This window comes from Molothrus aeneus, unplaced genomic scaffold, assembly GCF_037042795.1.
Source record: "Molothrus aeneus isolate 106 unplaced genomic scaffold, BPBGC_Maene_1.0 scaffold_35, whole genome shotgun sequence".
NCBI lineage: Eukaryota > Metazoa > Chordata > Aves > Passeriformes > Icteridae > Molothrus > Molothrus aeneus.
In genome coordinates, this window is record NW_027099016.1 from 3,746,942 (window position 1) to 3,764,724 (window position 17,783).

The 17,783-nt window shown below is 50.8% G+C and overlaps 1 pseudogene; it reads left to right on the forward strand.

The window, feature by feature from the left end:
- The window catches only part of LOC136570611 (uncharacterized), a 708,931-nt pseudogene that overhangs the window by 622,208 nt on the left and 68,940 nt on the right, over nucleotides 1–17,783 (forward strand).

Below are 17,783 nucleotides of genomic sequence, written 5' to 3' on the forward strand. Positions count from 1 at the left end.
TGTTGTAGGATTTGTTCTGGTGGCCGTTCATCTTTTCCCCATTTTTGTCCGCTCTCTCCAGCTAGGGCTGCATCAATTGACTGTTTTTCTCTAATTAAATCATCAAATACTTGGATTCCCAACTGATTTCCCTGAATTTATGGTAGCAAAAAGTCCCCAGTGCCCTAATATACCCTGTATATAACACAGACAGGGACAGCACATGTTGGAGTGGGCAGAGGGATGATTCCCCCCCATTTATTTATCGTGAAGTTTTCCCAACATTCTCCATTTGCTGTTTCCCTTTGCAGCTTCACCCGTTTCTGTTGCAGGGTCAGATATCCTCACCCTGGGCTCTGCCTTGAGCTGTGCAAATTCCATCAGTGCAAGCAGGCAGAGCTTGGGGTGAGGGGCAGAGGGAATCAGCCCAATTCCTGCCCCAGGCAAGAGACCCAGGTACATTGTCCAGGCTTTGCCCAGCAGTGTTCATTTGCATTTCTAAAGCTCCTCTGCAGGCTGCCTGCAATAAGCTTCTCTTCCAGGGCAGCCACCTCGTGAGTCACATGTGCCCCGCTCAGAATCTGTTTTTTTTTGCAAAAAGTATCAACTATTTACGAGTTAAAAGTATTATGGTAATGCTCTTCAATTTTGCAAAATGCAGTGTTAAAAACGCCAATCACTTGTTTTTAAAATTTTTAAAAGTTTAATAGGAATAAAATGGTTATAAAAATAGTAATACAATTAGAGTAATAATAATTTGGACAAACTGAATTAGGACAATATGAGACAATAAATACAAGGTGTTACGGATGTCCGGGTACCTTTTTCTGGGCAGCACGAGCCCGAAAAAGGACACCCGTTAACAAAGGATTAACCCTTAAAAACAATAGCCTGTTGCATATTCATACACTTCATACATGATGCATAAATTCCATTCAAATACAGGATTCTGTCTGGTCATCCTCAGCTTCTTCCTCCAAATCCTGATAGCACCTTCGAGGCTCGTTTCTTCTGATAAGAGGGCAGTAAATTCTTCTTCTCTGCAAGATTTAGGTGTCCTGTGGCTGCTATCTCGCTGCGAGTCCTTTCTTTTTAAAAAAGTATCCCGCATAGCATCGTTTCTATTTTAACAATTTTATAACCTAAAACTATATTTAACACAGTACTTAAGAAAACTAATACAGCATTACTTTCTAAAACAACACATATAATATTCATTTTAATATTTGCAAAAGCCAATCATAAAATACATGTATTTTTCACATGCAGCATAAAGGCGAACATGGAAGAACCCAGACCAAAAACTGATTCTCACAATTCTGTCCCAAACCCACCTGAAAATATAAAGTGTGAGTTTTATGAAAAATTTTTCTCATGTTGTAATTTTGTCACTGAAGCTGCAGGGAAAACAAAAACTCTCCAAGAATCTCTTTAGTGTTAGAGAGTCAAGGCATTGCTTGCTTCTGGCCAGGATGTGCAACAGAAATAATTTCTTTCACAAATACCCTGGCTGTGCAGAGAAAATCATTCCATGCCATGTGAGTTTTACTGGATTTTTCCTAAACTTTATACCGTCTGAACCAATCTAAATCCAGTGCTTTAATGTTCATTGCTTCCATGTTGTGTAGGTTTTTAGTATTTGGTTTCCTGTTGGACCCGGATTTCTTCCCCTCTGCTGTGAATTCGGTCCACACTCCTGGATTTCCTTGTCAGCCTTTTCCAGACCAGGTGTCTCCAGCTGTGCCGGGGGCAGTGTCTGGGGTAGCTGTTGGTTGCTGTTTGCTGCTGGGCGTTGATGTTTTGTTGCTGGTCGTTATCTCTGTGGGTGTCTTTTGGGCTATTCCCAGTCTGTTGAGATGTTGAACTCATCTCCATTGAGTGGTGTAACACCCCTTAAATAAAACCTTTAAAATTCCTTTCCCCAAGGCAAAGACAAACCAAGCCTGAGCAGAGAAAGAAGATTTAAAAGAACCAAACTGGGTACATTTTGCAGCAATGCAGTCGCAGTCAGCCCAGAGTGTGGGTGTGAGTGAGCCCCAGAGTGGAATTGTGCCGTGGTGCTCCCCAGCAGCTGTGGCAGTGCAGGCCCAGCCAGCGCTGAAGCTGCAGCAGTGGCAGCAAGGCTTGGCCGCAGTGGCTGGAGGTGCCAGAGGAGGGTGGCCAGGATTTCCGAGGGTTTGAGCAGAGGATCTGTGGGCAGGCCCAGGGGCTTGGCCCGCTGTGGAGCCCTGGCTGCTGCTGCGTTGCCTTCAGGGCAGGCTCGGGGGCGGCTCCCATGGTCCTGCTGCAGGCGGGAAGTGCAAATCTCCGGGGCTTCAGAGCCCCTGAGGCCAGGCTGAGGGGTCCCCCCGCGTTCAGCTGTGCTGGTGGCTGTTTCTGGCCTCAGGGACACTTGGCATGGGCCCCTTGGCCACCAGTGGTGCTGTTTTGCACTCCTTAGGCAGGAGCCGATGTCCTGGCTGGGTGTTGGCAACAGCAAAGTCCCAGGGCAGGCTCTGTGCCAGCCCAGCTTCCTGTGGGAGAATATACCTTGATCTCTGATCCAGTGCTTGCTGAAGCAGTCAGAATTGCTTTTGCCCCCCTGTTAGGTGCCATGGTGTCAGCAGAAGATATTGAAGCCTTCCTGCCCAGGGCATTTCAGTGCCAGGCTCTTACAAGCACCCACAGCTCCTTGGGTTGAGCTGAGCATGGGGCGGTGACCTGCGCTTTGTCGGATTCCCCTTCCTTAATAACAGCCTGTCTTGTAGCTCTTTTCCCTTCTGCTGCCCTTGCAGAACCATCCAGAAACACATTTTGTCCCTCAGGCCAGGGAATGTCCCATCAATCTCTCCCAGCCTGGGTCGGGAGCTCTGTCCCTTGAGTGCAGTCCTGGGTTCCTTGCCAGCCCCTCTCCAGGCTGTTCAAACAGGAGGCTGGGTTAAACCCTTGCCCTGTCCTCAGTTCTAAATCCTCCTGTGCCATTGAACAAGTTTCATACTGTAATAACCGAGCCCTGCTCATCCATTTAGAGGCTCTTTTGGTTGTCAAAGCTTTAACTTGCTGCCAGACTTGAACTCTAGGAGATCCTCCTGTTGTCATCAGTTTTCAGCCTGAGCTCCCATGAAAGCTGTGGCTGCAGAATTCTGCAGACAATGAGGCTGCTCTCTGGCCACTGGGTTAAACATTTTAGCACAAGAATTCCTTTGGCAAGACCCTGTTTAACATCCACCTATAATTCAAATTCTTTTACCCTGTCTGGAAGGGCCAGGGAAGCCGCCTCAGTTAATCTTCATTTTTAACACTAGAAAACTCTGTGTTTCCTCCTCCTGTCCATACATCCAGTTTGTTGACTGGCAGGACAGGAGTGTTACAGGGAGACACCCCTGGCTCCAAAAGCCCTGCCTTCTACAGGGACTCAATACCAGGCTGTGAGCCCTTCCTTTTCTCCCCTGGAACAGGGTATTGCTTGTCCTGGTTGCTTTGAAGTAATTTGTAGAGGCTCCATATCTAATTTTCCCTATTTTCCTGTGGCTGCCCACACTTCTGGGTTCAGTTCAGCATAGGCCTGGCCAGACATTTGACACAGAGGTACAGCAGAACTGGCCTCTGTATCACCTTTTATAATATTAATTTGTGTTCCATGTTTAGCCCTCAAATTCCTTCCCAGTAAATCATGATAACAATTAGGAGCAAATAAAAATTCATGCATTTCCAATCCATCTCCCAGATCTACTAATAGTGGTTGAATAAAACCATGCATCTTTCCCACTTATCCCCTCACTAATCAAACAAATCTTTTGCATTTTTCCCCCTTAGGTCTAAGCTTCAGAGTGGATTGAGAGGCCCCTGTGTCCATCAGGAGAGGCCTCCTCTCAATGCAGACCGAGCTGAATGTTCTCAAGGGCTCCAGTGTGGAGGGTCCCTGGTGTGATGGGAGCTGTGACAGCCCTGCCAATCCATGTCCATCAAGGGGTGGACTTGCTGGTCCTGAGGGTGCTGCTGTCTGTGCTTGCAGTGTCCTTGTGCCCTGCAGCTGGAGCCCTGATTCCTTGCCAGGGGCTGTTTGGGTGGGCTGTCCCCTGCTGAGGAGGGCAATGCCTCTGCCGGGTGCTTGTGGCCGAGCCCGTGCCCTGGGTGCTGGGGCCCCCTTGGGCCCTGGGGTTGATCCCTCAGGGGCTGTAGGAACTCTGCCCTGGCCTTTGCCTTCAGCTTGGCCTTTTGCTGCTCCCTTCTTGCATTCACCTGCTGTGCCTTGGTGCCCAAGTGCTGCAGGGCCTTCTTCTGGCCCTCCTGCAGCCCCCCTCAGTGCCTGTGGGTGCTTGTCTTGCTTTACAAGACAGGTGTCTGCTCGGGAAGGCAGAAAAAGCCTCTCTTGGAATGGAGAATGCAAAGCCCCTCCCTCTTAATTTTTAGAATAGTGAAATCAAGGGGCTCTCAGGCAAAGATACGGGAATAGGAATAGCAGTTCTTTTCTAGTGTGTAAATAAAGCAAACAAACAACACCAGCTCCGGCAGTGACAACAAACAGAGCCCGGAGCCAGTCCCGGCCTTTCGGCTGCGGCGCTTTCCCCTTGGGTGCAGTTCCGGGCACGGCCGGCAGGGGCGCTGGTGGCTCCCGCGGGGCAGGGCAGCGCATCCCTGCCATGGGAACCTCTCTTAACGGAAATAGAGCAATCCCTTCATCTAACTCTTTCACATTTTACCTTCTATAGCCTTTCTCCCGTGTTTTGGGAAAGAATTTGGAGAGGGCTGCCTTTTAACTGAGCTCCTAGTGTTTCAATAAGGGGCTTCCTGTAGAGAGAGGGAGTTTCCCTGAACAGCCGGAGCTGTGGTTACCAAGGGGACGTAACTCAGAGCAGGCCGGGGTCAGGGGAGGATATCCCGCCGAGGCTCGGTGGGAGTGTGGGCAGGGTCTGCTGCCGGAATCGCCAGAGGGGGATCTTCCCGTGGAGACCGAGCCGGAGCGTGGGCAGCCCCCACATGGCTTATGGCGGCTGATCCGGCAGCTCCCGGCAGAGAAAAGGCAGGTGGGAGACCCCGGCAGCAGCGGCGGTGCCCAGCGCAGCTGGCACGGGCAGGGCAGCCGGGGATGGGATGGCTGGGACCCGCCCTCGGTGCGGTCGGCGCGGTGACCTCGGCCCACGCGGCAGGACAGAGCAACCCCCATCTTCCCCAGCATGGCCGGCAGAGCGGCCGCGGGCCGGGCAGTGGGAGCAGGGCACACAAATTCACCGCCAGCGCCGGGGCAGGTGGAGCTGCCCTGGCCACTGAGCCCGCACCTGGGATGGAAACCGGGGCAGGCAGAGTTGAGGTGGGCAGCGAGCCGGGACCCGGGACAGGCGCCTCGGCCGCGAATGGAGGGGGCAAGAGCTGCAAAGGATCCCACTCTCTTTCTGATTTTTCCTCTTGTTCCCCTCCCTTTCATTTCCCCTTTTTCTTTTCCTGTTTTTTTCTCGGGTGTTTCTGATACTTTAAAGATTTTTATTCTCCTAAAATCTCCTGTCTAACATATGGCATATTCTCTTTCTTCTTGATTAAATATTTTTTTTTACAAATAAATCCAGAGCCTAACAAATCCTAACTTCTGCTTGGATACTTTGAAATGGTCGACGAGCTAACTCACGACCTCCTAATGTTGTTTTTCTCATCACCTTTTTTTATCCTTTGGCAATTTAAGCATCTTTCAGTAACTTGCTTTGCTCCTCCAAAAATCCCAGTGCATCCATAGTTCCTTAAAAAATGATCACACAAAGCTTGATTACCCCAGTGGGTTTTCTGATGCATGTCTTCTAATATTTTCCTAGTAAGCACATTTTATTAAGTAATTGTCTTCCATCAAGAAGTTTCCATTTCCTTGATTTATCTTGTTCACTTCCAGTCTTGTTTAATTCTTTTTTCTCGTCTTCCTTAACCTTTGGAATTTCCAGTTTTTCCTCGTTTGGAATTAATATTAACATAACTCTTTCAGCTCCATTTTCTGCTGCATCCTTAGCTTTGTGATGTGCCCCCAGTTTGCCCAGTTTGCCTCTCCTTTGGCCCGGGCCGGGTTCCCCCCTACCCGCAGCGGCTGGGAGCAGCCGAGAGCCCCGCGCTGCCCATCCCGACCTGTCCCGGCTCCATCGCTGCTCCTGCCGCGGGGTGCGAGGGCTGCGGGAACGGGGCACCGAGGGTGTGGCTGCTGCTGGGGGAGGAGGAGGAGGCAGGGAAGGGCAGGGATGAAGGGGGAGGAGGAGGTGGGGTTAGGGAGGAGGAGGAGCAGGGGGAGGAGGGTTGGAAGAGGAGGGATGAAGGCGGAGAGAGGGCAGCGATGGAAGGAGGAGAAGGAGGTGGGGTTAGGGAGGAGGAGGAGGAGAAGGGATGGAAGGGGAGGGATGGAAGAAGAGAAGGAGGTGGAGATAAGAAAGAGGGCCAGGAGGAGAAGGGGGAATGGAGGAGGAGGAGCGGAAGGAAGAGGAAGAGGAGGGATAAAGGCGGATGGAGGCTGAGCTGAGGGAGCCAGGCTGTCGATCCCTGCCTGAATTCGCAGCCCCCACCTGTGGGATCATCGCCCCCCCCCCATGGCTCCAGTGAGCGGGGAGGGGGAGCTCGGCCCGGATATCCCGGGGGAGTCCCTGGGTTGGGGTTTTGGGGGATGTTTGGAGAATGAAGAAGTCCAAGGCTGAGCAGAAAAGGCCCCTTGGGGGGACATCGGGGGGTGGCGGTGGCGGCTGCCGGCAGAGGCAGCCTGGAGGAGCAAAGCCCTGTGTGCCCCAGGAGCCCAAAGTGGGGAGCCCAGAGAGGGGGGAGCGCCGCCATTGGCGGGAGCCTCAAGATCCTGGAGAGGGGCAGGGGGGACTCCTTGGAGCCGCTGCAGCCCAGAGCAGAGAATGAGGGGAGAAGGGAGCCCGGGAGCCCAAACAGCCCCGGCATCCCGAAATGGGGAGAGCGAAGCGGGGGGAGCTTTTGGGGTTGCTGGGACTGCCCGCAGCCTGGGCAGGGCGGGCACCAAGGAGAAGGGGGACCCCCAATCCAAGCGTGACCCCAGCAGCTGTGACAGGGGGGGACCCCAGAACTCGAGAGGGGAGGGACCAGAGATGGGGAACTCCTGGGAGGCTTTTTCAGGGCTGAATCTTGGTGTTTGGGAGGTTTTTCTGGAGCCCAGATGGCCGGTGACTTGTAGAGATGGACTCGGGCAGAGGGACCTTCAAACTCAATGTGTGTTGAGGAAGATGAAACAGGAAATCCTTATAAATATGATTGTCTGGCAAAAGATTTTGAGAATATAGAAAGTGTAAGGAAGATTGAAATGAAAGCAAGCTTTGAGATACCTCAGTTAGTGAACAACTTGAAAACAATGGTGTTGCCCAACTGGAGGTAATCCCCTTTTGATGAAACAATTTCTCTGCTTGCAGACAGATCCAAGGGTCAGAGCAGACCCTACTAGCTCAGCAGAAGGGGTCCAAAGAGGAGTTTTTAGGGTTTAAAATGTAACACATTATGGTGATGTAATGATTCTTACAGGCTGTATGTAAATGCTATAGGATTTGTATCTTGTACTAGATTGGTTAGTGAGAAATAGAATATTCAACACATTAGAAGATTTATTGTATTTTAACGGGAACCTTATTCTCTTACACTCTTCCCCTCTTACTCTCTTACCCTCTCATCCTCTCTACCCCTCTCTTCTCTCGGGCCTGCTCCGAGCTGTGCCTGGCAGCTCCAAGCAGGGCCCTGCACCCAGGCCCTTTGCAATAAACCGCAAGTTCCACGGCCTGGCTGCAGAGATCTCTCGTCTCCGTCCGTCCCAACTGTCCTACCCCCTGACGGTCCTACAAACGCGCTCATCCCTTGTTTTCCCCAAACCAGGATTTCCCATTGCCAGCCCCAGGGAGGCTGCGAGGAAGAGGAAGATGCCCTGGGACACTGAGGCAGGTGAGGAGGAAGTCAGTGCCCCTTTCCCCTCTGTGCTGCTCCATCTCCCAGCCCAGCACAGCCCCTGGCTGCAGCTCAGCCCTGGGGGGATCTCCTTGCCCTTGCCTGTGACACGGAGGCAAATCCCATCCTGTCCTTGTCCTTCCTCCCCCAGAGCAGGAGCTGAGCATGGAGAGCAGGGAGGAGAAATGCCCGCGGCAGAACCTGGTGGCAGAGGCCGTTTTGAGCGGCTCCAGGGCGCAGGAAGCCAACGGGGAGGAAAAGCCCTGGAGATGCCGCACAAGGAGGGGCTGCAAATGCAGATGGCGGGGATGTGAGGGGGAAAGAGCCAGCCTGGGCCGGGAAGGCGGCCGGAGATGGAGCCAGAGCTCGGAGCTGGTGCTCCATGAGCAGCTCCATGATGGGGAGAAGCCCCACACGTGCGTGGAGTGTGGGAAGGGCTTCAGGTGGAACTGCGACCTGATCAAGCACCAGAGGATCCACACTGGGGAGAGGCCCTACGAGTGTGGGGAGTGTGGGAAGAGCTTCAGAGAGAGCTCCACCCTGATCAGGCACCAGAGGACCCACACTGGGGAGAGGCCCTATGAGTGTTCCAAGTGTGGGAAGAGGTTTCTGACCAGCTCCCGTCTCCTCCAGCACTATCAGAGTCACACAGAGGAGAGGCCCTTCCAATGCCCTGAGTGTGGGAAGGGATTCAAGCGCAACTCCATCCTCATCACCCACCGGCGCATCCACACTGGGGAGAGGCCCTACGAGTGTGATAAATGCAGGAAGAGGTTTCAGACCATCTTCTGTCTCCTCAGGCACTATGGGATTCACACAGAGGAGAGGCCCTTCCAGTGCCCTGACTGCGGGAAGGGATTCAAACACAACTCCACCCTCATCACCCACTGACGCGTCCACACAGGGGAGAGGCCCTACGAGTGTCCCCAGTGTGGGAAGAGCTTCTCCAGGAGCTCTATCTTGACCCAACACCAACGGAGGCACCGGTAAGGGAAGCCCTGCGAGTGCCCCGAGTGCAGGCAGAGCTTCGTGCGCTGCTCCAGCTCCATCCCCCACTGGAGGAGGCACTTTGGGCACAGCCCTGGTCACTCACATTCCCTGTGATCCATGTTGGGAACACACCTGGCTGGTTCTCCTTTTGGTTTGGCCTTAATTTTCCTCTGCTTCACTTTCTGTCGTGATACGGCGGGAGAAATGCGACACACCATATGCGATGAATAGCAAATCCCGAAGTTTATTGAAACCCCACACATATTTATATTGGTGTTAATGAAGCTTATACATATTGCAAAAGCTGAGCTCATTATTGGTTAAAGCACACTTAGATCAACCACACCTACTTCTATCTTCTAACAATTATTTTGCTTCTATGTTTGCATTCTTCTAACTTTTCTACCTAAGATAACTACATTTTCTGGCAAGCGATTTTCTCCCCCGTCTTCCCGTTTCAGGGAAGGTCACTGTGACCTTTGTCAGTGATTGGACACTGGTTGCTCAGTTCCCAGCTTGTTTCCCCTATCCTTATCCATTGGTATCACATCGAAATGTCCTTTCTCAGCTAACCAATTATCCAAAAAGCTCTCTACATCTCCCCTGTTTTTCTGTTGAACAAGCATGGTTTGATTAAATTCGGTAGTTATCATCTTTCGCACCATATTCTGTAAGCATATACAAAAACAAGGCATGATTAATACTAACAGCAAAGCTACAATAGCTACTACAATGCTAATCTTAACAATAGAACGTAACCATGATCCTAAGTTTAAAGATTTGAGCCATCCATCAATACCAAGGCCTGATTCCACCTGTAAGTTCCCAGTTAACCTCCGTAATTTAGAGAGCTGTGAGTGTACAGATTGTGCACGATCAGAGAGATTCATGCAACACATGCCCTCAAATTCATCACAACCATGGCCTTGTGCAAGTAAGAGAAAATCAATTGCAGCTCTATTTTGAAGCGTCGCATGGCGAATAGAATCTACATCAAGCAAAAGACTGGAAATTGCTAAAGAAGTTGCATTTGTTTGTTTAACAAGCCAACACCCTAACTTATTTAAAATAGCATGAGCACCTGCTGCTGATACCCCTGGAGTTAAGAAAGATGCTGCAACTATGGCCACTGGGGACCAAAACTTCACATCATCCCGGCAGTCTGCAGCAAATGCATGAGCCATTTGTTTGCTTCTACGATGGCGGCGGCTCATGTTCAGTATCATGGACTTTTTGGGTGTAAGTAGAGACAGCCGTCCAAGAGTACACGGTCCCCCATGCAGCATTGATGGGATACCGGCCCAAGCACGGTCTCTACATATCAGGAAGTATCCTGCTGGCAATTGAATAGGGTCATTTGATGAGACTGACACTCTCTTTGTTGTATAATTGCAGCATTCCGGTAGACAGCCATGCTAGAAGTTACAACATTAGAATGGTTTTTGACTGACAGCTGGCTTCTATGGTTAAAATGAATACATGCATCTGCCATCACTGACCCAACAGCTCCAACTCTTGGGGTTCCTGCGGTGCTATAGGAAAGTGAGAAACGCATTGATCCCAATTATCCACACTCGTCCTAGCATTGCTGACCTTACAAGTTGGTACATGTGAAGGGCACGGCCAGGGATCTGCTGGTAATCCAACCAAACAGGTTGTAAATGGATTGCCAGGAGAAGACAAAGACAGGCAAATAGCCTCCTGTTTAGTTAACTTTGCCAGGGTGACCCATATGTTAGTCTTGGGTTGAAGTGGGGCCCATGCTTGATGGTCTGCACTGTCCACAGAAAGAGCAAAAATTAATAAAATAATAGCATAAGGTCTCCACATCACCCTGATCTTTCCAGGCATTACTTTGAACCATCCAGATATTTCAGAAACAAACATGCTTGTCACAAACCTTTAAGAATATCTCTTTTTTCCTAGATTTAGCTTCTTTAGGTCCTTCAAACAATCCCTCCACACTTGGTTGGGATCCTGAACTTCTGTAATAGGACCTATCACACTTGACTGTGACAGGGGAACACCCCTACCACACTTAGATTGTAAAACGCGTGACTTAGATTGCCCTAAAGCACGTTTAATTAAATGCTGAATTTCCCACCTAAACCATGCTAGGATTTTCTGTTCTGGTGATTCGTACAACTGTAACCCTTGGCGGCCAGGTAGCCCTGTAAATGATTTAAGTTCTCTCTGCCAGGAGTCTAATTGCCAATAGAAACCACAGCTCCTACACCACAATTCAGGGAATTGGGATTGATGTACCCACTTAGTTTCCTGACAACCTCCGCAAAACAGCAGTATCCAAGCAGCACAATGTCTATCTTGACAGCTAATACAAGCTAAATTCTTAGGCCCTTCAAATTCAAAATCAGAAAGCACTAAATGCAAGCTTAATATGTTATCAATAGATTTGCACCGACCAACTGCTTGATCGATGGCAAAACTACACTGTCCTTTCAGTTTAAGAAGTATTGGTTGAAGGATGATCAACAGCCTCGTCTCCACTCGCTGACGATCCTTTCGCTCAGTTTGATCGAGGTGTTCCATCAAACACAGCTGCTCGGGTCCACTTAGCAGGTACCCACAGAGATCCAGGTCAATGTATCCTTCTTCATTGGTATCTGTATCTGATCAGGTTCCTTTCCCGTAATCTATAACGCCCGTTCATGACCCTTTTTGAGCAAATCAGCCAAAATTTCAATTTTTTGAAGAAGGGTTTTATGCTGTTGAAGTGGAGGAGATATCCATTCCAAGGCCCATATCTCCCCCGTTTTTCTGTTTTGCTGAGTAAGCGCACTCGGTAAAAACTTAGCTCCACACCAAACTGTCAGCTGTATGGGGAGGTTAAGATCACATCTCCAAACACTGCCTTGTGTGACACAGTCCAATATCTGTTGCAGTGTCTCAACCTGTTCAGAGGTTACATGAACAGGCTGTGCCGGATCAGATCCCTTTAGCAAAGGTCGAAGTTCATCTAACAGTTCATTAGGGATACCGACAATGGGGCGCAGCCACTGCAGGTCACCAATAACTTTTGAGCATCATGCAATGTATGTAATTTAATGTTTAATTGCAATTTTTGAGGGGTAACAATTTGATCAGTAAGTATCCACCCCAGATATTTCCAAGGTGCAGATAATTGAATTTTCTCAGAAGCTACAGTCAGTCCATAAAGCTTCAAAGCATCATATATTGCTTGAATATGTTGACCAGTAAAAGGTTGTGGCTGCGCAAATAAAATATCCATATAATGATAGATGATTGTTTCAGGCCAGGCATGCCGTAAGGGTTGTAAAGCAGTGTCAACATACAGTTGACACAAGGTGGCGCTGTTGCGCATGCCCTGGGGAAGAGAAACCCATTCAAATCTCTTGTCCGGCTCTCTCCTGTTTAGAGCTGGCAGAGTAAATGCAAATCTCCAAGCGTCTCGAGGATGTAAAGCAATAGTAAAAAAGCAGTTCTTCAGATAAATAATCAAAAGTGGCCAGTCCCTTGGCAACATAGCCGGGTTAGGTAATCCTGGTTGTAAGGCTCCCATAGGCTCCATTTGTTCATTTACAGCCCGCAAATCATGTATTAAGCGATAATTCCCCGACTTCTTTTTAATAACAAAGATAGGGGTATTCCATGGGCTTGTTGACAACTGTAAATGTCCTTGTTTATATTGTTCATGTACCAGTATGTGAACTTGTTCAAGACTCTCCCTTTTTAATGGCCACTGCTTAACCCATACTGGAACGTCCGTGGTCCAGGTTAATGGGATTGGGAAAGTCCATGCAATGGCCTTTAGCCCAAAGGGTGCTCATTTGTCAGTACTACTCCCATCTGAGCCAAAATGTCCCGACCAATAAGGCACTGCACAGTAGGAGGCAAAGGTACAACTGATAAAACACTCCACACAGTTTTGCCATCAATAGTCACAGATAGCATGGGTGTTTTTCTTGCAAGTGTCAGGCTTCCAACTCCGGTTACTGGCACTGTGGTTGACTGCAATGGCCAGTTGTGGGGCCAAAAATCCGGACTCACAATGCTGGAGTCCGCACCAGTATCCAATAATCCTTCCAAGGTTTGCCTTTCACTCCATAATCCAATATTACAGTGCGCTTTGGTCGTTCATTCAGATTCATTGTTAAATGAGTAAGCCCTCCAGTGGAACCAAACCCATGCTCTCCTCTCGACTGTGCTTGACAAGGGGGTAAAGTTTTAGCCAACTGTTCCAAAGGAATCAATTGAACTATTCTTTGTCCTTTTTTGATTTGCATAGGTGGAAAAAGAGTATGCACCATAACACAAATCTCTCCTGTATAATCAGCGTCTATTACTCCAGATAAAACAAATAATCCCATCATGGTAGCTGAGGAACGACCTAAAAGCAAAGCTCCCATAGGTAATCTATCAATAATGAGTGGTCCCTTTATTCCAGTTGGAACTTTTTCCGGATGGGTGGTCATCAGGGTTACTGTTGTTGCGGCTGCCACATCCAATCCGAGGCTCCCGGTGGTGGCTGGTTGAAGATCAGTTGAGCTGAGGTGTTGACAGCAGCTACTTGTGTCTGGGTGCGGCGGCTGGTGGGCGCGCTGGCTCTCCCGTTTCCCGAGTGGCGCCTGCAGGCTCCGGTGTTGTGGCTATCCAAGCGACAATTGTGACACCAAACACTGATTGCGGGAAAAGCCCGTCCCATGTGCCCTATACCTCCACACCAGTAGCATTTGAATCGGCCAGCAGCTGGAGCTCATGGAGTATTTATTGCTGCTGCCTGGAGCGGAGCGAGTGCGACTAACACCTGACTTTGTGATGTTTCTGCCTGTTTTTGTAATCCTGCTCCTAACTCCTTAATAGCATCTACTAACATTGCTTTAGACCCTACGGGTACATTTGCCAATTGTTCTAAAGCTTCTTCTATAGACCAATTAGCTCCTAGGGTATTTAACACATTCTTAGTAGGCTGATTGCTGTTCTGAAGAGCGCATTGCTTTAGCAAGGTCTCTTTCATGAACTCAGGGACTCCTGCCCGTTCAATAGCGTTGGCTACTTTATCTATAAAAGCTCCAAATGACTCATCTCTATCTTGCTTTATTCCCATGTAAGAAGGAATTCCCCCCAGCTCTTTTATCCTGTCTATAGCCAACAGTACCAAACGCATAGCCTCCCGACACTTATCAGGACCAATTAATGCTTGTGCTTCCGTCCGAAGAAAAGGCCCGAACCCCATTAATTCCTCCAGGGTTATCTCATGTAACGGGTCGCCTGGTTGCTGCATTACTGCCACACATTCTTGACAGAGGGATTGCCAGTGTGCATTAAACAAAAGCTGCTGATGCTGAGTGAAGATAAGCTTCGCTAATCCTCTGCAATCAGCCGGCAGCAAAACCTGAGTCCCCCAGATATAATCCAGCATTTGTTTTGTGGGTTCACCGGTTACCCCAAATTGACTAACTCTGGACTGTAACTGTGATAACAATTTCCAATCTAAAACAGTTATTGTAGCTTGAAACCCTCCCCCTGCCAGGGGAGAATAAATCACTGGACAGGCAACATCCATGGCAGCTGTTATAGCTTCCTCATCCCCCGTATCCATGATATCTTTTGCTACCGCTACCCATGCCTTCCTTCGCTCCTGTGCAATGGCCCCCGCTTGTGGAGAGCCAGGGATCTGCGTGCGGAAGATCTCGGGCTGTACGGGTAGATAAGGAGGCCCCCCTCATCCTGCAGTCTGACCTTTGCTCTGTACCCACCCGGCCGGACGCGAGCAGAGGGAAATGACACAGACTGCCCAAGCCATAAATACCCCCTAAGACCCCTCAATAAACGCCATTTTGCTGTCCACCACATTGGTGTATGTAGCATTGGACCGAGCGACCCTGGGCCTTGGGTCACCGTGCCGGACCCCTCCGAACCAGGTCGCCACGCCGTAACGGCAACATCTGGTGCCGAAACCCGGGAAGAAGTTGCAGCGCCCGGAGTTCGGGATTCCGCCTGGACAGGGGACCGGCGGCTGCACAGCAGGCCTAGTGCAGCGGGGGGGACGCCCCCGGACCAGCGTGGACCATGGAGGCCATAGCGAAGGTCGTAACTCAGATGCATGCCCAATGGGGGATTGATTGTAAGCTAAAAGATTTATGTCTTGCTATACCGAGACTTATTAAGCTGGGGGTGATAGAGAGCCCGGTGGGTATTCTCCATCCGGAGATATGGGATACTTGTACAAAGGTTTTAGCCGAGGAGACTATTTCCTCAGGCTCAGGGAAAGCTCTAAAGTCATGGGGCAGAGTCATGCAGGCTCTGCAGAAAGCTAGAGAAGAACAGGAGACCTGGAAAGCCGCGCAGGCTTGGTTATTAGCCACGCCGCAGTTGGGGGTGGGCGCGGCAACGCAAACCACGGAGGGATTCGATCAGATCGGCACTGCGGAACCGCGAGCGCCGGATTCCCCCGAGCAGACCGCCCTACCATCAGAGGGAGGGGAACGCGCGCGGGCGTTTTGGCGGGGGTTAACGGAGGAAGCGCGGGAGGCAGCGAAATCGCCGGACCCCGACGGGGTGGATAAAAGCGCACCCCCTCCATATGCGTCTGAGAATGGCGCCGAACCGCGTGTTCAGGGCGGAAAGGAAAACACGGGGGGCGGAAATGCAGTCAGCCTGCTTAACAACGCATGCGCAGGCGAGCGGGGGGACGGGGCGGCCCCCGCGGAGGAGCGTAAGGCCAATCAGAGCGCTCAGTTCACTTTAGGTCCTTATAGGGCAAGGACCTCCCCCAGCAGGAGGCGGGGGGACCCCAGGGGGAGGGAACGGCCCGACCCTCGCAAGAAGGGGCGGGGTCGGAGCCCGAGAAAAAGGCAGAGCAGCCCGGAAACGTCCGGGCAGTCGACTTCCGACTCGGACTCGGACTCGAGCTCCGACCTCGAGAGGGGATCGGAAAGTTCCGACTCAGATTCCGGCTTTAACAAAAGGAGACCAGCGGCATATAAGGTCACTAGCCACAGCGCTCCTGCATGGGTGAAGGGGATACCGGAGAAAGATCGAACTCCGCTTACAGACTGGCGTAAAATAAAAATAGCGTGTGCTGAATGGACTCCGTCGGCAAAACTGGTGTTCCCGGTTCGGGTGGCGGGAGCCGGCGGGAATCAAAGGACCTATTCCCCGGTAAACCCGAAAGACGTGCAGGCAATTACTAAAGCAATTGCAGATAGGGGAATTAATTCTGCCATGGTTTCCACACTCATTGACAGCGTTTTTGGCGGGGATGACATGTTACCTTTTGATATTAAGCAGACTTGCAGAATGATTTTTGATGGGGCAGGGATGATCGTTTTTAAGCAGGAATGGGAGGATAACTGTATTAAGCAGCTGGCCCTGGTAACAGGGGCAGACCATCCACTGCACGGCTCCAGCATACAGAGGCTAATGGGCACAGACCCTACAATGATCACCCCTCAGGCACAGGCTGAGGGTTTGCGGGCACATGAGGTTATGACAACAACCCGTGCTGCCCGAGAAGCCATCCGCGTTGCTTCCAAAGTAATAGCCAAACCGTCGCCTTGGTCCACAATAAAGCAGAGTGAGAGTGAAAGCTTCACTCAGTTTGTGGATCGTTTACAAGCTGCCTTGGACTCCTCAACATTACCCTCAGAGGCAAAGGGTCCTGTGCTGGCAGAGTGCCTACGCCAGCAATGCAACTCAGCCACCAAGGACATTTTAAGATCACTGCCGCAAGGGTCTAATCTAGCTGCCATGATCAGACACGTTGCAAAGGAAGAACACCTAGCTCCCATTCAAGCAGCAGTTCACACTGCAATAACGAGTGTCATGGCATGCTTTAAGTGTGGCCAAGCTGGGCACGTGGTAACAAACTGCCCCCAGTCAGGGCGCCCACCAGCAGCTGCTCCACCACGCCAGGGGAGACCCAGGGGACCATGCTGGGCATGTGGAAAGAAAGGGCATTTAGCTAGGGAATGCAGATCCAGGCATCAGGGAAACGGGAAAGGGAGGGGGCAGCCGGGCCGTATCCAGCCTCCTCCCACTTGGAACATGCAGCGGCCCAGCTACAGCAACCCCCAATGGGGCACAGGGCTTTCATGCCCACCACCTCCACCCCCTCAGGGAGCGACCAACTTTGTCGCCCAGCCAATGGCTCAATCGAACCCATCTGCACCTCAGGAATACCAAGAACAGCTCCCTGGGGCCGAGGCCCCTGGGTGGCTTTGGCCATGAAAGCATGGGAACGGGACCCATGGGTGGCCTTCGCCGCAAAGGTGGGGAAACACCCACTGATCGTGTGGGCAGTGTGTCGTCTCCACAACAGCTCCGACGACTCGGCCATCTGCCTTCCCTTTTGGGTGGACACAGGGTCAGATGTCACCGTCATCCCAGACATACATTGGCCTCGACCATGGAAGCTAGAAGTAGCCTCCATGGTGGGCGGAATTGGAGGGCTGTCCCGAGCCCACAAGAGCACCCAACCCGTGGCAATAACCCTCTGCACCGAGAAAGGACCAGGAAGAACTATTACCCTCACTGCATATGTGATGTCGGACTGCCCACCCTTGCTAGGGAGAGATGCCCTAGCCCTGCTGGATGTTAGGGTGACAAATTTATTCTAAGGGCCACTGTCACGTACCCGCCATTGCCCATCAAACTGACTTGGAAATCAGCTGACCCAGTGTGGGTCGAACAGTGGCCCTTGTCAACGCCTCGAATGACTGCCCTCATTGAGTTAGTTAGCCGTGAATTACACAAGAATCATATAGAACCCTCCACGAGTCCATGGAACACTCCGATCTTCGTAATACCTAAGCGATCTGGTGAAGGCTTTCGTCTTCTGCATGACTTGCGAGAAGTGAACAAGAGAATCCAGCCTATGGGCCCTGTGCAAACTTCGCTGCCCATGAACTCTGTGATACCAAAAGGACAACCCTGTGCAG